Source organism: Gopherus evgoodei, unplaced genomic scaffold (genome assembly GCF_007399415.2).
Source record: "Gopherus evgoodei ecotype Sinaloan lineage unplaced genomic scaffold, rGopEvg1_v1.p scaffold_36_arrow_ctg1, whole genome shotgun sequence".
NCBI classification, from domain to species: domain Eukaryota; kingdom Metazoa; phylum Chordata; order Testudines; family Testudinidae; genus Gopherus; species Gopherus evgoodei.
The window spans coordinates 1,863,819-1,889,344 of NW_022060038.1; the positions used below are offsets into that span (position 1 = coordinate 1,863,819).

The following is a 25,526-nucleotide window of genomic DNA, read 5'->3' on the forward strand; positions in this document are numbered from 1 at the left end:
TTTCCGGTTTTATAACTGTGAAGCTGAGTCCAGTGGGGAGCCCTCTGTGTTTCAAATCTTTTTATTACCCTGTAAAGTTAACTTCCATGCTGATTTTGAAGGTGTAATTCTTTTACTTCTTTCCTTATAATAATGTTCTTCTTTTAAGAACCTGATTGATTTTAGTATCATAAAGATAAGGGTCTGGTCTCTACTCACATTGCTAAGGAAATTCGTTCGTATATTATTCTCAAGTCTAAACAAGAAAGGGGGTGAAGGGGCTTTTGGGGGGGGATAGGGATTCCAAGTGATCCTCCCTTGAATTTTTGTGTAAATCACTTGGTGATGGCAGCAATACTGTCCATTGACAAGGAAAGGAATTTGTGACTTAGGGAAATTTTTAACCTAAGCTGGTAGAATATAAGCTTAAGGAGTCTTTCATGTGGGTCCCCACATCTGTACCCCAGAGTTCAATGAAGAGGGGGACTCTGACAAGTACAGTAAATATTTTATAGATATTCACATTCTAGGAGTCTTCTTGAGTGGGGAATAAAGAACCATGAACAGTGTCGCTCCCTGCTTTATATAACTTTAGCATATGGCGGGAAACCTTTGTTTCAAAACTTGGTTCCGAGACCAGTTTGTGGGAAAAGTACAGACTCCCCTGTGGAGTCATAGCATCCATTAATTATAAGCTGTCTGAAGTGTTCTCATGAAGGCTCATTGAGTAAGAGATAAGTTACTCCTAAGACCTATTGTTTTCCCTAATAGTTCATTGCCCTGAATAGGCCCTTCACAACCAGCTATCTAGACTGAAACCTTCTTGCTTAGTGGATGTTACCCAGGTGTAACTACATTTGAAATACAGATACGTAGTCAATATTCATAACTTCAGACAAAATCATACATGCATACAAATAGGATAATCATATTCAGAAAGTCATAACTTTTTCAAAGACATTGGACATGACCCATCTTGCATATGTTGTATCATAAATATACTGTAATCATATAATCATATCATAATAATACCACTATGAACAATATGGGCTATAGAGTCACAAAAAGATCGATGGCTATTTCTACCAGTGAAATGCCTGAAGTTACATAACACCAACAAGAACAGGAAACTGAGTAAAGGTTGTGACACTCAGACTGCAGTTCTGAGGCTTGCCAGGGCAAAGAGACCATGAAACTCCCCAGGAAAGGTCCCAACACCGGCCTTGGACCAACAATCACAAAGAGCAAATTAATTTCAGTAGTACTGCCCACCTGTTCATCTATACATCACTCTGCATTCCTGTGATGATCCTCTGGTGTTATCTGGACTGGTGATCTACTACGTCACTCCAATCCTTGACTCTGGGAGCCAGACTGACTCTGCTCTGCTGTGAGAACCGCCTCTTGGGCTGTTCTATGCACAGCTGCTGTCATGTGATCTGCTCCTTGGATCGTGCAAGTGAATGACAGTAGCCAATATCTCCGGTCCCGGATCCCCCCCATGAACCTCCATCTTGCAGTGTCTGGTTATGCCTGCTGGACACTGCAAGCTTATATGAGTTCAGCAATTTAACAAAGAAAATGATATGCACCAGGCTTGTTATCTCAAGGGGAGGTTCTGACACACTTCAAACCAAACACACTGCTTCAGGTAGAATAAACAAAAAAATCTATTAACTACAAAGTTCAATTTTACATGATATTAAGTAATAGGCAAAAAGTCAGTGTGGTTACCACAATAAAATAAAATATAAAAATACAGTCTAAACTAAACCCTACTAGACTGGGCAACATCTAGGTTAAGCAGTTTTTCTCACCCCACTGGATATTGCAGTCCTTAATATACAGGTTTGTTCCCTAAACCTGGACCAATCTCCCCTGTTTGTGTCTTGTCTTTTTCTCAATGTCTTAGTTGCTTACAGTGAAGGTGGGGGCAGGAGAAGGGCCCAGTATCTGTCTGTTTTATACTTCAGTCCATGTGCTTTGGGAGCGCAAGTCCGGGCATGTTTGGGAGACATTGCTGAGTCTCTCCAAGCAAGGCTGAGCAACTCCCCTGGTGGGGTCTCAGGCAGGTCAGTCATTGCATTGTAGCTCCCTTGCTGGACAATGGCTGTTGATGGTCATTACTTTCCTTGCTGTTGACTCTGCAGAGTTAATATCTGGCTGATTCCCTATCTTACAGCATATTTTAGTGACAATCATTCAACACAGTTCTCATAACTTCATATGCATTAATGATACACATATACGGAAAGAGAAATGACTTTCAGCAGATCATAACCATTCCCCTAATACCTTACAAGGTATGGTTTATATGTAAGATCATGATTATATGAAAATGAGGAATATGGGGGTTAAATATAGAATTTCACAGTCCCCACAAAGCCTCAGCGCTACTCTCCTGTCACTGTACATCCCCTGCCTGCCTCCACAACTTTCAGCAGTGTCCGCTTCTCTGTGTATATCTGCTGCCTGCACCCACAACCTCCAGCACTCCCAGCCTCGCTGTGTACACTCTACTCCCTGCCCCACAACCTCTGGTGCTGGTCACCTGTCCATGTATTCCCCCACGCCCAGAACTTCCATCCCTGCCACATAGGGATACCCCTCACCCCGGACCAAAACCAGGTGCCACACACCACAGTGACGTCTCACAGACATACCTCCTCAGACAAGGTTCAACTCAGTGTCTACCTGCACTAGGAAAAAGGGGGACATGAGACTGAACTGCCTTTCTGGAGGCAAAGGGAACCCTGGAAACAGCTCAGCCTGTGCAGGGAAGGTGAGGGGAACAGGCCTGGCAGGAAGGAGGGAGGACGTGGAGGCTAAAAGGAGCCAGCATGAGTAACTCTTCCTCAAAATGACACAGAGCTTTAACATATTGCAGCCAGTTAAAAACCTAGACATAACTTTCTGAACTGCTTTTCTCTGTTCACAATTGCTGATGTTGGCACAAAACTGTAGTGGGCTTTCTCATGGGAGGAAAGATGGTCTGGATGGGGGATGGTGTCAGAGACCTATACTGTGGTCCACTTTACATTGAATTCTGAGACACCCCTGGACACAGGAGGTGTCTGTGCATCAGGGAGGACATCCATTTCACTTTTTGCATAATTTCTGGACTCCGTGTCACTCTGATCTGGATACTGCATGTCCTGAGGTCCCACTCCCACCACCTCACACACTGTGTGTTCCTGGATCTCCCCTAGTGACATTTCCAACACCACGTCTAAGCCAGAAAGATGCTTTTATTTGTACTGCCTTTTGGTGCTTCTCACCCTCTCCAGAAACAGAGATTCAGGGGTTCAGGGTGAGCAGGCCTCTCTCCTCCCTTCAAAAGAAAATGTTATCCTAATTGTTTTGAAACTTTAAGCCTGTGAGATTGAGATTTCAGCAACTCTTCATTAATGATCTGGAGAACGGCGTGGACTGCATCCTCAGCAAGTTTGCAGTGACACTAAACTGGGAGGAGTGGCAGATACACTTGAGAGTAGGGATAGTGTAAACAAGACACGAGAAGTCATTCTTCCGCTTTACTCTGCGCTGGTTAGGCCTCAACTGGAGTATTGTGTCCAGTTCTGGGCACCGCATTTCAAGAAAGATGTGGAGAAATTGGAGAGGGTCCAGAGAAGAGCAACAAGAATGATTAAAGGTCTTGAGAACATGACCTATGAAAGAAGGCTGAAGGAATTGGGTTTGTTTAGTTTGGAAAAGAGAAGACTGAGAGGGGACCTGATAGCAGTTTTCAGGTATCTAAAAGGGTGTCATCAGGAGGAGGGAGAAAACTTGTTCACCTTAGCCTCCAATGATAGAACAAGAAGCAATGGGCTTAAACTGCAGCAAGGGAGATTTAGGTTGGACATTAGGAAAAAGTTCCTAACTGTCAGGGTAGTTAAACACTGGAATAGATTGCCTAGGGAAGTTGTGGAATCTCCATCGCTGGAGATATTTAAAGAGTAGGTTGGATAAATGTCTGTTAGGGATGGTCTAGACAGTATTTGGTCCTGCCATGAGGGCAGGGGACTGGACTCGATGACCTCTCGAGGTCCCTTCCAGTCCTAGAGTCTATGAGTCTATGAGTCTATGATAGGATACAGAGGGACCTAAACAAACTAGAGAACTGGGCCAAAAGAAACCTGATGAGGTTCAACAAGGACAAGTGCAGAGACCTGCACTTAAGACGGAAGAATCCCATTCACTGTTACAGACTAGAGACTGAATGGCTAGGCAGCAGTTCTGCAGAAAAGGATCCAGGGATTAAAGTGGACGAGAATCTGGATATGAGTTGACACTGTGGCCTTGTTGCCAAGAAGGCTAACGGGATACTGCACTGCATTAGTAGGAGGGTTGACAGCAGATTGAGGGACATGATGATTTTCCCCTCTATTCAACATTGGTGAGGCCTCATTTGGAGTACTGTGTCCAGTTTTGGGCCCCACACTACAAGAAGGTTGTGGAAAAATTGGAAAGAGTCCAGTGGAGGACAACAAAAATGATTAGGGGGCTGGAGCATATGACTTAGGAGGAGAAGCTGAGGGAACTGGGATTGTTCTTGTGTCTGAACTAGCTCAACCATCCTAAGAGGCCACAGGACGACTCCAGATGAAGTCACTGGAGGCTCATAGCCAGTGTAATTCAGGGCATTTATTTAAGTCACTACATGTGAATTTAGGGGGAATGCCTGGATCTGTTGGGAATTTGGCCTTTGATGTCAAAGGGACCAGATTCACTCTGAATGTTTAACTTTTGGCTCCCTGCTGTGAAAATCATGGCTTTAGGTCCTGCTGCAGAGAGCGCTATTCTGTTAGGATGCTGAAAACCTCTGAAGGAAACCCCCAGTTCATGTGGTGTGCTGAGACCGGGAATGAAAGCTGGGAATTTCAAAACTCAGGGGCCTTGATTTTGCTCTCAGAGAGGCTGCCCCATGATATGGGACCGAAAACAATTTTTAGTTTATCATAGCATTGTACTGCTGCATACTGCCCATGCAGTTGTAATATCCGTTGCATTAGTCTCTGAAAAATCAATGCCACCCTGTAGAGGCCAAATTACATGATCCTGAATTGATGCAAGCTGAATGGCATGGAAAAGGCTTTTTTCTGTTATGATTCTGGCATCAGCAATATTTGCCAGTGTGCATTTGTGAGATCTAAAGTTGAATATATGTCTGACAATTAGGAACTGTTCTAATAGTTAATCTACTCTCTGCATCAAGGATACATCAAATTTCAATACCATGTTGATCTTTCACAAATGGATGCAGAAACAGGTTATGATATCCTGGATCAGAGCTAGAACAACGGGACTTCTCCACTCACTGTGCAATTCGTTCACCTCTCCCCATGCTAAAATGACCTGGATTTCATCTCACATAGTATTGCACATTTTATGAGGGAAGAGCCATGGAATTTGCCTGATCAGGTGCCCTGGGGTTATTTCAGTGTGCTGGTATTTTAGGTATCTGTGCCCTGCTCAGGTGAGAACATGGTGGTAAAGGAACCAAACAACTTCTACATCTGGATCTCCTGTTTGGGCTCCTGTCTCTACCTCCATACTTGCATCATAGGTGCCTTGCAGACAAATTTGGGCTCCAGAGTGTATGAGTCTGATGGTTTGTCACCCCTAGGGTGCAGTCTAGGAGCCATGAGAACTGCTGCACCCTTCTAACCACCCAACTGGGCTGGCTCTGTTTCACACTGTTTTGCTGATGATTCAGCCTCTCCAGGCCCTGTGATCACCAACACTACAGCAGATTTCAGAGTGGTAGTTGTGTGAATCTGTATCTGCAAAAATAACGAGGAGTCCTTCTGGCACCTTAGAGACTAACAAATTTATTTGGGCATAAGCTTTCATGGGCTAAAACTCACTTCATCAGATGCAGAGAGGGGAACATCCATTAGGGAGGTACGAATACACAGCATATGAAACGATGGGAGTTGCCTTTCCAAGTGGGGGGTCAGTGCTAATGAGTCAAGTCACTGAATTTGGAAGTGAGCTACTCTCAACAATTGACAAGAAGGAGTGGAAATCACTTTTGTAGTGCTACTGAGACAAAGGTAAACAAGGTGGCCAATTTCAAAGAGTTGAGAAGAAAGTGTGATTATTTAGCAAGGGGAAATCAGTTTTTGTAAAAACAAAGAGGAGTACTCATGGCACCTTAGAGACTAACAAATGTATTTAGTATTTGTAGAGACCCATCCATTCTCAGTTTCAGGCCTAATTTGATAGTGTCCAGTTTGCAAATTCTGCAGTTTCTCATTGGAGTCGATTTTTTAAGTTTTTTTTGTTGAAGAATTGCCACTTTTAAGTCTGTTATTGAGTGACCAGGGAGACTGAAGTGTTCTTCTGCTGGTTTTTGAATGCTATAATTCCTGATGTCAGATTTATATCCATTTCTTCTTTTGCATAGAGATTGTTCAGTTTGGCCAATGTACATGGCAGAGGGGCATTGCTGGCATATGATGGCATATATCACGTTGGTAGATGTGCATGTGAACTAGCCCCTGATGATGCGGCTGAAGTGGTTAGGTCCTATGATGGTGTCACTTGAGTAGATATACAGACAGAGTTGGTACCAGGGTTTGTTGCAGGGTTTGGTTCCTGAGTTAGTGTTTTGTTGTGTAATGTGTAGTTTTTGGTGACTATTTGCTTCAGATTTGGGGGCTGTCTGTGAGAGTGAGAGACTGTCCTTCAGGAGAGGTTGTAAGTCCTTGATGATGAGCTGGACAGGTTTTAGTTGGGGACTGTAGGTGATGGCTAGTGGTGTTCTTTTATTTCTTTGTTGGGTCTGTCCTGTAGTAGGTGATTTCTGGGTACCCTTTTGGCTCTATCAGTCTGTTTCTTCACTTCACCAGCTGGGTATTCTTGATATCTGGCTCCTTTACTGTACCCAGCTGTGGTACTCCCCCCTGCTTCTGGTCCTCTTGATACTGGAACGACTCAGACAAGAGGGCTGTAACACAGAGGGCTGGGAGGCCAGGACCTACTTTTAAATGTAGTTCTGTTTTTCACTGGCAAGCAGGGCCTCGGGAGAAGAGGGAAGAGAGGAAGGACTCAGCAAGTGACAGCGAGGGTCCGCTCTCTCCTGGCCTATTATACCTGCTGTCTATGAAAGGTAGCCCTCCCTGGGCCACTTCCTATCATTTCCCGGATAATGCCCCAAGGTCTCTATCATTCCTAAGGAAGCGTGAAGGGTGTCTGCTCACCCCAAGGCACCCTCTGGGGGCTGCATGTAGGGAGGTCATTCTCCTGTCCTTTGGGGGGGCAACTCTCTCTTCCTGTGGTATGATGCAAGCTCCAAGGGCCAGGTCAGTGCAAAGGCTCTTCCCTAAAAGCAAATAAAGGGGTCACTCAAGTCCAGTATTTATATGAGAGATGAATGCTTCCCTCTCAGGCTGTCCTTGAACAGGCCGTCCCTTCATTCCGGCATGATTTACACTAGGGCAGGGGAGCGGCAGCAATCTAATATACACAACTTCAGCTACAAGAATAGCACAGCTGAACTCAAGTATCTTAGATCGATTTAGATTGACTTACTTCGCATCTTTGCCACACAGGACAGATGGACGCTGCTCCCTCGTCAGCTCCGCTTCTGCCTCTTGCCTTGGTCGAGTTCCGGAGTCGATGGGGAGCATGTTCGGGTATCAATGTATCGCGACTACATGAGATGCGATACATCGATCCTCGCTAGACATACCTTCGGAGAGGGACCTTTGTTCACTTGTTCAGTGGGAGATTCTTCCCTGGAGCAGCCAGGATCAGCTCTGATCTCCTCCTTCATCTGCCACACAACAAGCTACTCCCCTGCCTTTTTGCCCTTCTCAAGCACTTCTCTTCAGACTTGATTTGTCTGACCCATTTTTCTGATAATTCACTTGATCAACATTTGGCTTCTTTGGACTCAATTTGAAATGTAGCTATGAGTTTAGTGGCTTTGGGAAATAATTCTGCTGCTTTGTATAGGTCTGTGTCTCTGGATTGTCGCAGTTTTGAAACTGCATTTACAATTTCCAGAATCTTTCTTTGGAGCACAATGAGAAAAATAAAACTAAAGTTTTCCATTTATTTCTATAATGCTGAAGGTTCATAAAATTAACTGGTATTTTATTTCATGGGGAATTATTTCTGTGGGTGCCTTCATTGCGTCTAAATACTGAATCTGAGAGGAAGGAGTGATTCACACTAGTTGTTGGTCAGCTGTGTAGGCAATTGCATGACCAAGTTTTCATTTGTTCTGAAATGGGTCAAAGAGGCCAACTAAAGAATGTCAGGTTTACTGCTCTAACCTTGTAAGAAAACAGTACCGGAAAAAGCTTTTATACAATACCAGTCTCTAGGAAGCCGTCTTGTGCAGTGATGTTACATTCACCTTATGAAGAAAGAATGTGTCTCCAAAGTCACACATTTCAGATTTTTTCCTTTATATGAAGATTTGACAAGTTACACATTTCTTTAAATGTCACTGAAACCCAACCCACCAGTTGTAACAGTTCCCTACAGTATGTGGGAGCTGTAGCCCACAAGGTCAACTTGCTAGATTGCTGTATTGCAGAATGTGTGGGGGTTTTTCCACTGGTTTGATTGATTATACTATTTTGGGGGTTTGTTTATGTTGAATTCCAGTATATGTTATTCATAATAGTTATTCATAATATTTGGCCGTAACGCAAGAAAACATGACCCTCTGAGAAGAAAACATCCATGAAGGATGGTGACTCTTTCTAATCTTCTATCAAGCTATCAGCTCACTTTTGCAATATATTTATTGAAACAAAGTTTTTTTATCAACATATTCATCTATATATCAACTAACAAATGAAAGTGTTTGTTAGATACCTACTACAGATTAAACTAAAAAAAAAAAAGCTACGAGCCTCAGCAGGAGTGTCTTCATATTAGCAACAAAGCTATGAAATAATAATCAAATTCAAAATTAAAACCTAAATACTGGTACTGGTATCCTGATTGTGGCGTGGCAGGTGTTTCACAGAAAAATGGTGAATAACCCAATAGGAGCCCAAAATATGTGTAGTGTGAAAACAACAATAACATTATTACATTATTTATTTCTCATTCCATTCAAAGACTGTAGTTAATGACGATATTTTGAGTTGAATTAGTTTATTATTGTTAGTCTCTAAAAGGCAACATTTCATTGTTGCTGTCTTCGTTGGAAGTAGAGTGCTTGTGCTGCTGGTCATACACGTCGGCAGTGACCAGTGCGATCATTTCTTCCACAGCTCATAGAAGATTTTGTGTTTTTGCATGTCCTCCCAAACATGAAGAATCATAGAATCTCTGAAAGGGACCTCAGGAGGTAATCTAGTCCAACCCCCTGCTCAAAGCAGGACCAGTTTCCACTAAATCGTCCCAGCCAGGTCTTTGTCAAGCCTGATCTTAAAAAGCTGCAAGGAAGGAGATTCCACCACCTCCATAGCTAACCCATTCCAGTGCTTCACCACCATCCTAGTGAAAAAGTTTTTCCTAATATCCAATTTAAACCTCCCTGTAGTGAGGTGGTCCCCCCACTCCTGCCCTGAAGGGTTAAAAACAGCCCGGAGAGGGGGCTGTGGCTGGAGAAAGCCATTTTTAGGCTGTGCTGATTGGAGGAAGTGGCTGCAGCTGGGGCCATGTCCTAAACAGACTCTGCTGTACCTAAAAAGGCAGAGATGCCAGGAGCCCAGATAGTCTCCCTCTGCCTGTAGAGGGAGATGGGCCTGGTTGCAGGGAGCTAGACACAGAGTTGTGAGTGAAGCAGGGCTGGGGAAAGGCAGAGGATCTGGGGAGCTCCAGCCTGGAAAGCCCCAGGCTGCGGCCTAGCAGAAGGCAAAGGGATACTATGGGTTGCAGAGGGCAGCCCAGGGGTAGGCCAAGGCAGCAGGTCCAAACCCAACCTTGCCAGTGATGAATAGGCTGATACTGCAGTCTTCCCCAGGGTGTGGGGCTACACGATGACTGGCAGTAGCCATATACTGAGGCAAGGTGGGGATAATGGGTGGTGGTTCCCCAGGGAGTGAAGACCCTAAGACTCAGGGAGCTACTGCCAGAGGGACAGCACCCCATGTGAAAGGACACTGGACCCAGAGAGAGACAGGGGGCCAGAGGACAGGCAGATCACCAGCCTGCAGAGGGCGCTTCGGAGCTGAAATGAGCTAATTCCCAGAAGTAACCAGCAGGAGGCGCCACAGGAGTGAGTCTGCACCTCTACATTTCCCCAGTGCAACTTGAGACCATTGCTCCGTGTTCTGTCATCTGGTATCACTGAGAACAGTCTAGATCCATCCTCTTTGGAATCCCCCTTCAAGTAGTTGAAAGCAGCTATCAAATCCCACCTCATTCTTCTCTTCTGGAGACTAAATAATCCCAGTTCCCTCAGCCTCTCCTCGTAGGTCATGTGCCCCAGCCCCCTAATCATTTTTGTTGCCCTTCGCTGGACTCTTTCTAATTTTTCCACATCCTTCTTGTAGTGTGGGGCCCAAAACTGGACACAGTACTCCAGATGAGGCCTCACCAATGTTGAATAGAAGGGAATGATCACTTCCCTCGATCTGCTGGAAATGCCCCTATTTACACAGCACAAGATGCCTTTAGCCTTCTTGGCAACAAGGGCACACTGTCGACTCATATCCAGCATCTCGTCCACTGTAACCCTTAGCTCCTTTTCTGCAGAACTGCTGCCTAGCCATTCAGTCTCTAGTCTGTAACAGTGAATGGGATTCTTCCATCCTAAGTGCAGGACTCTGCACTTGTCCTTGTTGAACCTCATCAGATTTCTTTTGGCCCAATCCTCTAATTAGTTTAGGTCCCTCTGTATCCTCTCCCTACTCTCCACTGTATCTACCACTCCTCCCAGTTTAGTGTTATCTGCAAACTTTCTGAGGGTGCAGTCCACACCACCCAAAACATCATTAAAGAAGATATTGAACAAAACCGACCCCAGGGCCAGCCCTTGGAGCACTCTGCTTGAAACCGGCTGTCAACTAGACATGGAGTTGTTGATCAATACCCGTTGTGAAAGTGAAATGAATTATATTAAAGAAATAGAATGAATTAAACAATGTTTTATGTGCCTTTAAGTAGAAATGAAAAGAATGCTGCTATCCAGGTATCAGGAAAGCAGACATTAAGATAGAACAATTGCTCCATTTAAGGGCAATTGGTGAAGTATTAGCCTTAGATCGATAAGAGTTAGTAAGGAATTAGGATATGCATGCTGTGTCCCAGGTGAATTTTACAATGTTGTCTCTTTGTCCCTTTGTTTCGTTCACCCCCTTTTATCTATATAAATATGACTGTTTGGGTCTTGCATGGGGGCTCACATTATCTGAATGTATTAGCAGAGTGCTGTGCTAGCAAAACACAGTGGTCTCGACAAATTGTGAATCTTGATTTCAACATTGACACCGTTGAGCCCGACAATGTAGTCATCTTTCCCTCCACCTTATAGTCTATTCATCCAGCACATACTTCTTTAACTTGCTTGCAAGAATACTGTGCGAGAGCCTATCAAAAGCTTTGCTAAAGTGAAGGAATAACACAGGCATTGTTTTCCTCTCATCCACAGAGCCAATTATCTCCACATAGAATGGAATTAGGTTAGTCAGGCATGACTTGCCCTTGGTGAATCTATGGCTGACTGTTCCTGATCACTTTCCTCTCTAATAAGTGCTTCAGAATTGATTCCTTGAGGATCTGCTCCATGATTTTTTCCAGGGACTGAGTTGAGACTGACTGGCCTGTAGTTCCCTGGATCCTATTTCTTCCCTTTTTTAAAGATGAGCACTAGATTAGCCGTTTTCCAGTCACCAGGGACTTCCCCCGATCGCCATGAGATTTCAAAGATAATGGCCAATGGCTCTGCAGTCACATCTGCCAACTCCTCTAGCATCCTCAGATGCAGCACATCCGGCCCCATGGACTTGTGCTCATCCAGCTTTTCTAAATACTCCCGAACCACTTCTTTCTCCACAGAGGGTTGGTCACCTCCTCCCCATGCTTTGCTGCCCAGTGCAGCAGTCTGGAACCAGACCCTGTTTGTGAAGACAGAGGCAAAAAGAGGCTTTTTCCACATCCTGCCTCACTAGGTTGCCTCCCTCATTCAGTAAGGGACCCACACTTACCTTGCCTTACCTTGACTTTCTTCGTCTATGCCTGGCTCAGTTGTGTGACTCCGCCTTCTGATCTGTCTGCTGCTGCTGGAACAACTCAGCTAAGGGGACTTGGACATGAAGTGCCAGGAGGCCAGGGCTCACTTTGAAATGTGGTTAAGTTTTTACTGGAAAATGGTAAGCGGTAGGGATCTTGGGGGAGGAGAGGTTGGTCTGTAGGAGAGGAGGGACTGAACGGGCAGTGGGCAAAAGGCCATGGGGAAAGGAGAGTGGAGGAGACAAGGGACTCAGTGAAGGATTCAGCGAGAAGCAAAGGGACCTCAGCAGAGATGCAGAACCGGGGCAAGAGGAGGTGAGGTGTGGGCGGAGCCATGGGGAGAAAGCGGGAAAGGGCATCGGGTGGAGTGCAGGTGAGGACACCACAGACCAGGTGTCCCCTCTCTCAAATGCAGGTTAGGGGCGACACATCTTAGGAAGGTTTAGCCTCCCCTGGCCTATTATACTTGCTGCCTACCTGGGCCACTTCCTACCACCTCCGTGCAAATGTCTCAAGGGCTCCGTAAAGCAGCCTAAAGGGTGTCTGCTCACCCCAGAGGAACCCAGAGGGACAAAGGATTCCTGCCTTATACAAATGATATATTAATGGGTGGAACAGAACAAAGAGAGGAGAAGCGTGAACATGAGGAGTGAACATGAGCTCCCCTTCAGCTATGACCTGAGCTGGACCAAGGGCTGTACTAAGGGAAAGGATTGTACCAAGACTAGGAAGGCGTCCAGTCTGTGAAAGAAATGTATTGAAACATCTCTGAGGATGAGAGCTTATCTTTATTCAGTTTCTGACAGTATTAGACATAGACCCACATGTTTTATTTTATTTTATTTAGTAATTCACTTTGTTCTGTCTGTTGCTACTTGAAACCTCTTAAATCCTACTTTCTGTATTTAATAAAATCACTTTGTACTTATTAATTAAGTCAGAGTATGTGATAATACTGGCGGCAGGTGGGGGGAGCTGTGCATATCTCTCTATCAGTGTTATACAGGGAGAATAATTTGAGTTTACCCTGTTTAATCTTTATACAGGGTAAAACAGATTTACCTGGGGTTAGACCCCATTGGGTGTTGGGCATCTGAGCTTTAAAGACAAGAACACTTCTGTTAGCTGCTTTCAGGTTTAACCTGTACCTGTGGGGCAAGTAATTCAGACTGTGAATTGGAGACTGTGTTGGAGCAGGCGGGTGTGTCTGGCTCAACAAGACAGGGTGCTGGAGTCCTAAAATGCCATGGCAGGAAGCCAGGGGCAGAAGTAATTTTGGTACATCAATTGGCAGCTTTCAAGGGAGGTTCTGTGATCTAACCCCTCACAAGAATGATGAAAAAAAAATGGGAAAGGTTCATGAAAACAAGAAACCCCACTCTGTGAGCACGGGGACATCACAAATAGCCCTCTCTGGGATGCAAGGGAAGTTCACAGTCTGTTCCACTCCAAAGTCAGCTGCTCAAAGCAATAAGTTATTTTTACTCAAAGTTGATGTAGTAGTTAAATACGCAGTCTGGATTTCAAAAACACACGGTTTCACAACTCTCACCAGTAAGCTCTAGAAGAATGTCCTCAATTCCGACAGCAGTTTTCCTGTATAAGGACTTTCCAGTAGAAACATTAGGTTTATCCTCCAGGTTTTGTGATGGATTCAACATAGAAAAATCAGATACATTTTGCTCACCGAATCACTGTATATATGACAAAGAACTTCAGCATTGCTGATTCTTTCTTTTTCTCTTTGGTTGTCTGAAAGTGTAGCTTCTGTTTGTAAAACTGAACAAGAATCATGACTACACAGGGACTAATGGAAAACTACTTTGCCTCAAAATGCTACAATATCTTATGGTAGTCTCAGAGTAGGTCTACACTCAGCTGGGATGGATGCTCTGAGATTAATCCATCAGTGGTCAATTTAGTGGGTTTAGTAAAGAGAAGAGTAAGATAACTCAATGGGAGATTTTCTCCTGTTACCCACCCCCGCCCCTCCCACAGTGTAGATGCCGCAGTTACTTGACCAAAGGTACATCGACGCCAGCTACCTTATTCCTGTAGTTGGAGTTGGGTAGAGTAGGTTCACTGTCCGTGGTAGTGTAGACATAGCCTTAGAGCAATGGAAAGGCTGTGCAACAGGGTGTGTTGAGATGGAGGCTGATGGATGACCCATTAAAGAGATCAAGTGATAGTCAGAGAGAGGTAACTCAGCAATGGAAATAGCCGTGCTGAGTGATGGAGTGATAAGATATTATGTGGGAGAAACTTCTCAGACTGTGAACTTCCACAATGCTGAGCTGAACCAAACTGGGACAGGGCATGTTTGGTTAACAAGGAGATATGCTTCCCCCCTCTTGTAACACAGGTTTCAAGTCAATAACCCCAGGCTATCATCTTCTGCAGCAGATGTATTTGCCTACTTTGTCACGAAGCTCTTTGGTTCTGACCCCATAAATGATAGGGTTGAGCATAGGAGGGATGAGGAGAAAGAGGTGGGACAAGATGGTATGAACATGGGGAGCGATGCTTTGACCAAGCCGATATGTGAGACTGGAGAAAAGGCCAGGGGTATAATATGTCAGCATCACACAGATGTGGGTTGTGCAAGTGTTGAGAGTTTTCTGGTGGGCTTTCTTAGAGGAGATTCTGAGGACGGCCCTGATGATCAGACCGTAGGACAGGGCAATGAGTGTCAGGTCAAACCCACAGATTACAAGCATTAGCACCAAGCTATATATTCTAATGACTGTGATGTCCCCACATGCCATCTTGACCACAGCTATGCACTCGCATTGCGTATTAGGGATAATGCGGTTGGCACAGAATGGCTGCTGACTCAGGAGCAGGGGCAGGGGCAGAATGAAGACAACAGCTCTTATCAAACATACAAGCCCAAGTTTAGCTATTTGTGCATTGGTGAGGATGGTGGCATATCTTAGAGGGTTACATATGGCAACGTAGCGATCGAAGGCCATTGTCACGAGGACGGCTGAGTGCATAACAGAAACCATGTGAATGAAGAACATCTGGGTGAGGCAGCCAGCCACAGTAATGCCTTTCAAATTGAACCAAAATATGCCCAGTGCCTTTGGCATGACTAAGGTAGGTGAGATGATGTCTGTGAGCGCCAGCATACAGATCAGCAGGTACATCGGCATGTGCAGGGTCTGCTCCTTACCTACAACACACAGAAGTGTGAAATTTCCCAACAGGCTGATAATGTAGAATGTAGAGAAAGGGATGGAAATCCAGATGTGGGCAGCCTCCAGGCCGGGGATGCCCATTAGGATGAATGTTGAAGGGTCAGAAGGAGTGAAGTTAAAAGCTCCCATGAGGTGGTTAATGCATCGATTCGACTTACAAATGCTCAAGGTGCCTGTGAAGGGAGAGAAGCACAGTGAGGGGATTACATACTTTATAACAAATAGTACAGTAAATATTTTGTAGCTTTTCACATTCTAGGAGTCTTCTTGAGTGGGGACTGAAGAACCACCAAGGATGTCACTCCCTGCTTTATCTAACTTTAGCATATGGCAGGAACCCTTTGTTTTAAAACTTGGTTTCCAGACTAGTTTGTGGGAAAATTACAGATGGAGTCCAGAGTTCTTTGGCCTGGTCACATGCCCTTGTAAAGTCATAACATCCATTATGTATAGGCTGTCTGAAGCATTCTCAGGGAGGCTCACCTGGTGGGAGATACATTTCTCTTAACGCCTCTTGTTTCCTCCAATGACTCATTGCCCTGATTAGGACCTTCCCAACCATCTATCTAGACTGAAATTATCGTGCCTCATGGACGTTACCCAGTTGTAACTGCATTTGAAATACATATAAGTAGTTAATATTAATAACTGCAGACAAAAAATCATACATGCATACAAATTGGATAATAATATTCAGAAAGTCATAACGTTTCCAATGTCAATTTACATAACCCATCTTGCATACAATGTATCATAATTATGCTATAATCATATAATCATAGTATAATAATACCACTATGATTAATATGGGGTTCTTTGTCACAAAATATCAATGGTTATTTCTACCAGGGTAATGCCTGAAGTTACATAGCAAAAACAATTGAGAACAAAACTGAGTAAAGGTTATGTCACCCAAGCTGCAGTTCTTTGGCTTGCCAGGGCAAAGAGACCCTGAAACGCCCCAAACACACTCTGTACCAGGAAAGGTCCCAAAGCGGGCCTTGGATCTACAATCATACACTAAAGAATTATTTCAGCACCACTGCCCTCCTGTCCGTCTACATGCCGCTCTGCAACTCTGTGACGTTCCCCTTTGGTGTTCTCTGGACCAGTGATCTGCTAGGTCTCTGCAGTCCTTTACTCTGGGAGCCAGACTGACCCTGCTCTGCTATGAGAACCCGCACTCCTGGGTTGTTCACGCACAGCCTCTGCCATGTAAGCTGCTGCTTAGATAGTGCAACTCTATGACACTAGTCAATATCTATGGTCCCAGACACAACCCTAGGAACCTTTGTCTTGCAGTGTCCAGTTATCCCCGCTGGAAGCTCAGATGAGTTCATCAGTTTAACAAAGAAATTGATATATACCAGACTTGTTATCCCCAGTGGAGTCTCCTACACTCTTCAAATCAAACACACTGCTTCAGGTAGAATAAACAACACATCTTTTAAATCCAAAGAGAGATGTTAAGTGTTATTAAGTGATAGGCAAAAAGTCAGAGTGGTTACCAAAATAAAATAAAATATAAAAATTCAGTCTAAACTCTCCACCCTGTTAGATTGTGCAGTATCGAGATGAAGCAGTTTTTCTCACCCCACTGGATTTTGCAGTCCTTAGTATACAGGTTTGTTCCTTAAACCTGGGCCAATCTCCCTGCTGGAGTCTTGCCTTCTCAATGTCTTCGTTGCTTGCAGCTAAGGTGGCGGCCAGAGAAGGGCCCAGTATGTGTCCGCTCTGTCTGTTTTATACCCTCAGCCCATGTGCTTGGGGAGCACATGTCCAGGCATGTCTGGGGGGCATTGCTGAGTCTCTCCAAGCAAAGTACAGCTTTCTGGGGCCTCAGGCATGTGAGTCATTGCACTGTAGCTCCCTTGTTGGACAATGGCTGTTGATGGGTTGTTTGACACCCTGCAGGGGGTTGTTACTTTCCCTGCTGTTGCCTCAGGGTAGGGGCTAATATCTGGCTGATTCCCCTATTTAGAGCATGCTTTAATGACCACCATACAACAGAATTCTCATTGCTCCATATACATTTATGATACATATATGGATAGAAACATGACTTTCAGCAGATCATGACATTTCCGTTGATACTGTACAAGGCCTGCTTTATATGTAAGATCTTGATTATCTGAAAATGAGGAATATGGGGGTTACAGTACACTCCCCCAAGCTATAGACTGTCACAGCACCCACGAAGCCTCAGTGCTACTCGCCTGTCACTGTACATCCCCCGCATGCCTCCATAACCCTCAGAAGTACCCAATTCTCTGTGTATACCCCCTACCTGCCCCCAAAGCCTCCAGCACTGCCAGCCTGCCTCTGTACACCCCTCTTCCTTCCACATAACCTCTAGTGCTGGTCACTTGTCCATGTAAATCCACCAGTTTCAGAACTTCAATCCTTGCCACACAGTGATACCCCTCACTCAGGACCAAAACCAGGTGCCATGCACCACAACGACAGCTCACAGAACTGTCTCCTCAGACTAGGTTAAACTCAGTGTCTGCCTGCACTGGGGAAAAGGGGGAAGATGAGACTGAACTGCCTTTCTGGGGGCAAAGGGAACCCTGGCTGCAGCTCAACCTGTGCAGGGAAGAAGAGATGGACAGACCCAGAAGGAGGAGGAGAGGAGGTGGGATTAAAAGGAGCCAGTGTGATTAACTCTTCTTCAAAAAGACACAAAGCTCAAATGTATTGCAGCCAGTTAGAAATCCAGACACCCCTTCCTGAGGTTGCTTTTCTGTGTTGGCAATTGCTGATGTTGTCAGAAAACTATAGTGAGCTTTCTCATGGAAGGAAGTATGGTCTGGATGGGAGATGATGTCAGAGACCATCTGACAGAGTGTGGCCCACTTTCTATTGCAGTCTCAGACTCCCAGACCCAGGAGGCCTCATGATGCCTCTTTGGTCTGTGCATCAAGGAGGATGTCCATTCCCCATGTTGCATAGTTTCAGGACTTCGTGCCACTGTGATGTGGATACTGCATGTCCTGCAGTCCTGCCCACACTCACCACACAGACTGTGTGTTCCTGGACCTCCCCAGGTGACATTTGCAACAAAACCTCTAATGCTTCTCATCCTCTCCAGAAACAGAGATGAATGGTCTCTCTCCCCCTACCCTCCCTTGTAAAATTTGTTTTCCTAATTGTTTTGAAGCTTTAAGGCTGTGAATCTGAGATTTAAACAACTCTCTCGTCAGTTCTTCTTAGATCTGAACAAGCTCATCCGTCCTTAGAGGCCTCGCAGTGATTTCAGATGAAGTCACTGGAGGCTCATGGCCAACATAAATCAGGACATTTATTTAACTCACTACATGTAGATTTAGGGCAAACTCCTGGCTCAGTTAGGAATTTTGCCTTGGATCTCAAGTAGACCAGATTCACCCTGAATGTTTTACTTTAGGCTCCTGGCTCTTAAATTCACGGATTTGGGTCCTGCTGCAGAGAGTGCTATTCTGTTAGAGTGGTAAGAGAGTCTGAGGGAACCCCCCAGTTCACGTGGCATTCTGAACCTGGGAATGAAAACTGGGAGTTTAAAAACAGAGGGGCCTTCATTTTGCTCTCAGAGACTTCAATGTCAATCTGGAGTGACCAACTGAAGGCAGAATGTGTGAGCAGAATAAAGCCAGTGTGTAACCCATTCTTGTTGTGAACCCTCTGGTAACTCAGATACCCACTGCAGAAGCTTTGGCTGCCCTTCCAAAAAGGACACCGAGCTTGCTGAACTGGAAAACTTGAGCGAACCATAGGAAAAACCACAGAGCACAAAAGAAAAAAAAAGTCACTGAAAAAGATAGAAGGACACAGTAAGAGAAAACGAATTGAATTTAAATGCAAATATTTGTCTAAACTATTTCCAATTTCTTTGTAGTTTCACTTTTTCCAGGGAAATCCCTTGTTTTTTCTGACAGTACTAAACAATTCAAGTCATCCTGCTGGTGAATTCCTGCCCAGATGGTTCTTGATTTGAACCCTGGAAACCTTCCTGAGTCCTCAGCACTAACTGTAAAGCAGAAACAGGCAACTCACCAAAATCCCAGTCATCAGAGAGAGGAAATATCTTTACTGCAACAGCAAGTCACAGTCTTGAGAATCAGCATATGAATGCAACACGTCTGATACTCAGCGTGCTGCACAGCGACCTTTATGATTCCCCCGTACAATCCCTGTGGATTTTCAAATTGGCCAGGACTCCTGTACAATCCTCTGGACTCTGTGTGAGCAGCTGGAAGTGCAGAAAATGGACCCTGGAGATCTTCAGCCTGAGAACCACTCTCGGGAAAAAATAATTGCTTTGCTGATAACAGGGGCTCAGATTTTCAGGGCAAACTGTGTCTTGCAGACTGTACAGTGTAACAAATGACGATGGCTGTCTTTTCTGTGTGTAACGTACTGCCATCTGCACAATGTGTGGGAATGCTGCCACAAGATACAGGATCAAAAACCATTTTCAGTTTATTATAGCAGCATAGCGCTGCATATCGCCAATGAAGTTGTAATGTTCAGTCCATTAGCCTCTGAAAAATCAGTGCCACTCCGTAGAGGCCAAAATACTTGATTCTGAATTTATGCAAGACGAAGGGAGTGTAAAAGGCTTTCTTCTCCCAGGATTCTGGCAGCAATGTTATTTGCCAGTGAGCCACTGTGAGGTGTTAAGTTGAATATATATCTGACAGCTACCAAGTGTTCTAATAGCTGTACTCATAGACTCATACACTTTAAGGTCAGAACGGACCATTATGATCAACTTGTCTGACCTCCTGCACAATGCAGGCCACAGAATCTCACCCATCCACTTCTATAACAAACCTCTAATTTGTGTCGAAGTTATTGAAGTCCTCAAATTGTGGTATGAAGACCTCAAACTGCAGAGAATCAACTAGCAAGTAACACATGCCCCATGCTGGAGATGAAGGCGAAAAACCTCCAGGGCCTCTGACAATCTGCCCTGGAGGAAAATTTCTTCCTGACCCCAAATATGATGATCAGTTAAACCCTGAGCACGTGGGCAAGACTCATCAGCCAGCACCCAGGAAAGTATTCTCTGTAGTAACTCAGATCCCAACCCATCTAACATCCCGTTACAGACCACTAGGCATACTTACCTGCTGATAATCAAAGATCAATTGCCAAATTAATTGCCAAAATTAGGCTATCCTACCAGACCATCCCCTCCATAAACTTAGTCTTAAAGCCAGTTATGTCTTTTGCCCCCATACTCCCCTTGGAAGGCTGTTCCAGAACTTCACTCCTCTAATGGTTAGAAACCTTCATCTAATTTCAAGTCTAAACTTCCTAGTGTCCAGTTTATACCCATCTGATCTTGTGTCCACATTGGTACTAAGCTTAAATAATTCCTCTCGCTCCCTCTTATTTATCTCTCTGATATATTTATAAAGAATAATCTTAACCCCTCTCAAGCTTCTTTTGGTTAGGCTAAAGAAGCAAAGCTCTTTCATTCTCCTTTTATATGACAGGTTTTCCATTCCTCGGATCATCCTAGTAGCCTGTCTCTGAACCTCTTCCAGTTTGAATTCATCCTTCTTAAACATGGGAGACCAGAACTGCACACAGTATTCCTAATGATTCTCACCAGTGCCTTGTGTAATGGTACTAACACATCCTTATCTTTGCTGGAAATACCTCACCTGATGCATCCTAAAACTGAATTCGCTTTTTTAACGGCCATATCACATTGGCGGCTCATAGTCATCCTGGGATCAACCAATACTCCGAGGTCCTTCTCCTCCTCTGTTACTTCCAACTGATGTGTCCCCAATTTATAACTAAAGTTCTTGTTATTAATCCCTAAATGCATGATCTTGCACTTTTCGCTATTAAATTTCATCCTATTACTATTACTCCAATTTACAAGGTCATCCAGATCTTCCTGTAGGATATCCCAGTCCTTTTCTGTGTTAGCAATACCTCCCAGCTTTGTATCATCCGCAAACTTTATTAGCACATTCCCACTTTATGTGCCAAGGTCAGTCATAAAAAGATTGAATAAGATTGGTCTCAAAACTGATCCCTGAGGAACTCCACTAGTAACCTCCTTCCAGTCTGACAGTTCACATTTCAGTACGACAGATTGTAGTCTCCCCTTTAACCAATTCCTTATCCACCTTTCAATTTTCTTTTTGCATCAGGGAGGCATCAAATTAAAATACTGCGCTGATCTTTTGCAAATGGATGCAGAAATGTGTTATGATATCCAGAGCTGGAACAAGGAGACTTCTCCACGCACTGTGCGATTCGTTCACCTCTCCCCATGCTAAAATGACCTGGACTTCATCTCACAAGGTATCCCACATTTTACGAGGGAACAGCCATGTTATTTGCCTGATCTGTTACCCTGGGAGTATTTCAATGTGCTGCTCAGGTGAGAGGATGTTGGTAAAGGAACCACATAATTTCTACATCTGGCTCTCCTGTTTGGCCTACTGTCCCTAGCCCCAAACTTGCATCATAGGTGCCTTGTGGCCAAATTTGGGCTCCAGAGGGTATGAGTCTGATGGGTTGTCACCCCTGGGGTGCAGTCTAGAAGCCATGAGAACTGCTGCACCCATCTAACCACGCAACTGGGCTGGCCCTATTTCACACTGCTTTGCTGGCAATTCAGACTCTCCAGGCCCTGTGATCACCAACACTACAGCAGATTTCACAGTGGAAGTCGTGTGAATCTGTATCAGCAAAAATAACAAGGAGTCCTTGTGGCACCTGAGAGACTAACAAATTTATATAGGCATAAGCTTTCATGGGCTAAAACTCACTTCATCAGATGCACAGAGGGGAACATACAGTAGGGAGGTATAAATACACAGCATATGAAAAGATGGGAGTTGCCTTTCCAAGTTGGGGGTCAGTGCTAATGAGCCAATTCACTGAATTTGGAAGTGGGCTACTCTCAATAGTTGACAAGAAGGAGTGGAAATCACTTTTGTAGTGCTACTGAGACCAATGTATACAAGGTGGTAAATTTCAAAGAGTTGAGAAGAAGGTGTGATTATTTAGCAAGGGGAAATCAGTTTTGAAAAAAAAAAGAGGAGTCCTTGTGACACCTTAGAGACTAACAAATGTATTTAGTCTGTGTAGTGACCCATCCACTCTCATTTTAAGGCCTAATTTGATGGTGTCCAATTTGCAAATTAATTCCAGTTCTTCAGTTTCTCGTTGGAGTCTCTTTTTGAAGTTTTTTTGTAGTTGAAGAATTGTCACTTTTAAGTTTGCTATTGAGTGATCAGGGAGATTGAAGTGTTCTCCTGCTGGTTTTTGAATGTTATAATTCCTGATGTCAGATTTATATCCATTTATTCTTTTGCATAGAGACTGTCCAGTTTGTCCAATGTACATGGCAGAGGGGCATTGCTGGAACATGATGGCATATATCACATTGATAGATGTGCATGTGAACCAGTCCCTGATGGTGCAGCTGAAGTGGTAATGTCCTACGAAGGTGTCACTTGAGTAGATATGAAGACAGAGTTGGCATCAGGGCTTGGTTCCTCAGTTAGTGTTTTTGTTGTGCGTTGTGTAGTTTCTGGTGACTATTTGCTTTAGATTTGAGGGCTGTCTGTAAGATCAGACTGGTCTGTCTCCCAAGGTCTGTGAGAGTGAGAGATTGTCCTTCAGGACAGGTTGTAGATCCTTGATGATGTGCTGGACAGATTTTACTTGGGGGCTGTAGGTGACAGCTAGTGATGTTCTTTTATTTCTTTGTTGGGCATGTCCCATAATAGGTGACTTCTGAGTATCGTTCTGGCTCTATCAGTCTGTTTCTTCACTTCACCAGGTGGGCATTGTTGATATCTGGCTCCTGTACTGTACCCAGATTTGGGACCCCTCCTGCAACAGGCCGTCCTTTCACTTAGGCCTGGTCTACACTGGGGGTTGGGGGGATCGATCTAAGATACATGACTTCAGCTACAAGAATATAGTAACTGAAGTCGACATATTTTAAATAGACTTAGATTGACTTACTTCGCATCTCCACAACACGAGTTCGACAGCCACCTCTCACAGTCAACTCTGCTTCCACCTCTCACCCTGGTGGAGTTCTGGAGTCAATGAGGAGCACGTTCTGGGACTGATGTATCACTTCTACATGAGATGTGATACATCGATCCTCGCTAGATCTATCACTACCTGCCAATACGGTGGGTAGTGTAGGCATACCTTCAGGGAGGGACCTTTGTATACTTGTTCAGGGGGAGATTCTTCCCTGGAGCAACCAGTATCAGCTCTGATCTCCTTCCTCATCTGCCACAAAACAAGCTACTCCCCTGCCTTTTGCCCTTCTCAGGCACTTCTCTTCAGACTTGATTTGTCTGACCCATTTTTCTGATAATTCACTTGTTCAACATTTGACTTCTTTGAACTCAATTTGAAATGTAGCTATGAGTTTAGTGGCTTTGGCAAATAATTCTGCTACTTTGTATAGGTTTGTGTCTCTGGACTGTCGCAGTTTTGAAACTGCATTTACCATTTCCAGAATCTTTCTTTGGAGCACAATGAGAAAAATAAAACTAAAGTTTTCCATTTATTTCTATAATGCTGATGGTTCATAAAATTCACTGGCATTTTAGCTCAGGAGAATTATTTCTGTGGGTGCCTTCATTGTGTCTAAATACTAAATCTAAGAGGAAGGAGTGATTCAGACTAGTTGTTGGTCAGCTGTGTAGGCAATTGCATGACCATGCTTTCATCTGTTCTGAAACGGGTCAAAGAGGCCAACTAAAGAATGTCAGATTTACTGCTCTAACCTGTAAGAAAACAGTACAGGAAATAACTTTTATACAATACCAGTCTCTAGGAAGCCGTCTTGTGCAGTGATGTTACATTCACCTTATGAAGAAAGAATGTGTCTCCAAAGTCACACATTTCAGATTTTATCCTTTATATGAAGATTTGACAAGTTACACATTTCTTTAAATGTCACTGAAACCCAACCCATCAGTTGTAACAGTTCCCTACAGTATGTGGGAGCTGTAGCCCACAAGATCAACTTGCTAGATTGCTGTATTGCAGAATGTGTGGGGTTTTTTCCACTGGTTTGATTGATTATACTATTTTGGGGGGTTTGTTTATGTTGAATTCCAGTATATGTTATTCATAATAGTTATTCATAATATTTGGCCGTAATGCAAGAAAACATGACCCTCTGAGAAGAAAACATCCATGAAGGATGGTGACTCTTTCTAATCTTCTATCAAGCTACCGTCACCTACAGTCCCCAAGTAAAACCTGTCCAGAGCATCATCAAGGATTTACAACCTCTCCTGAATGACAATTCCTCACTCTCACAGACCATGGGAGACAGACCAGTCTGCTCTTACAGACAGCCCCCAAATCTGAAGCAAATAGTCACCAGAAACTACACACCACACAACAAAAACACTAACTCAGGAACCAAACCTTGCAATAAACTCTGGTACCAACTCTGTTTGCATATCTACTCAAGTGACAACATCGTTGGACCTAACCACTTCAGCCGCACCATCAGAGACTCGTTCACATGTGATATATGCCATCATGTTCCAGCAATGCCCCTCTGCCATGTACATTGGACAAACTGGACAGTCTCTATACAAAAGAATAAATGGATATAAATCTGACATCAGGAATTATAACATTCAAAAACCAACAGAAGAACACTTCAATCTCTCTGGTCACTCAATAACAGACTTAAAAGTGGCAATTCTTCAACAAAAAAAACTTAAAAAATCTACTCCAATGAGAAACTGCAGAATTTGCAAACTGGACACCATCAAATTAGGCCTGAAACTGAGAGTGGATGGGTCACTACAAAAACTAAATACATTTGTTAGTCTCTCAGGTGCCATGAGTACTACTCTTTGTTTTTACAAAAACTGATTTCCCCTTGCTAAATAATCACACCTTCTTCTCAACACTTTGAAATTGGCCACCTTGTTTACATTGGTCTCAGTAGCACTACAACAGTGATTTCCACTCCTTCTTGTCAACTGTTGAGAGTAGCCCACTTCCAAATTCAGTGAATTGGCTCATTAGCACTGACTCCCAACTTGGAAAGGCAGCTCCCATCTTTTCATATGCTGTGTATTTATACCTCCCTACTGTATGTTCCCCTCTGTGCATCTGATGAAGTGAGTTTTAGCCCATGAAAGCTTACACCCAAATAAATTTGTTAGTCTCTAAGGTACCAGAAGGACTCCTTGTTAT

The 25,526-nt window shown here is 44.1% G+C and overlaps 2 long non-coding RNA genes across 2 annotated transcripts; one reads left to right on the forward strand and one right to left on the reverse strand.

Moving 5' to 3' along the window:
• The first annotated feature begins 47 nt into the window (after nt 1-47).
• LOC115641983 lies at nt 48-14,769 on the forward strand. The gene is made up of 3 exons (XR_003998136.1): nt 48-164; nt 3,050-3,055; nt 14,759-14,769. It is a non-coding gene; the product is annotated as an uncharacterized LOC115641983 (long non-coding RNA).
• LOC115641984 lies at nt 13,137-25,263 on the reverse strand. The gene is made up of 3 exons (XR_003998137.1): nt 25,253-25,263; nt 15,108-15,109; nt 13,137-13,221 (listed from the first exon to the last, which is right to left on the reverse strand). It is a non-coding gene; the product is annotated as an uncharacterized LOC115641984 (long non-coding RNA).
• Between the last annotated feature and the right edge of the window lie 263 nt (nt 25,264-25,526).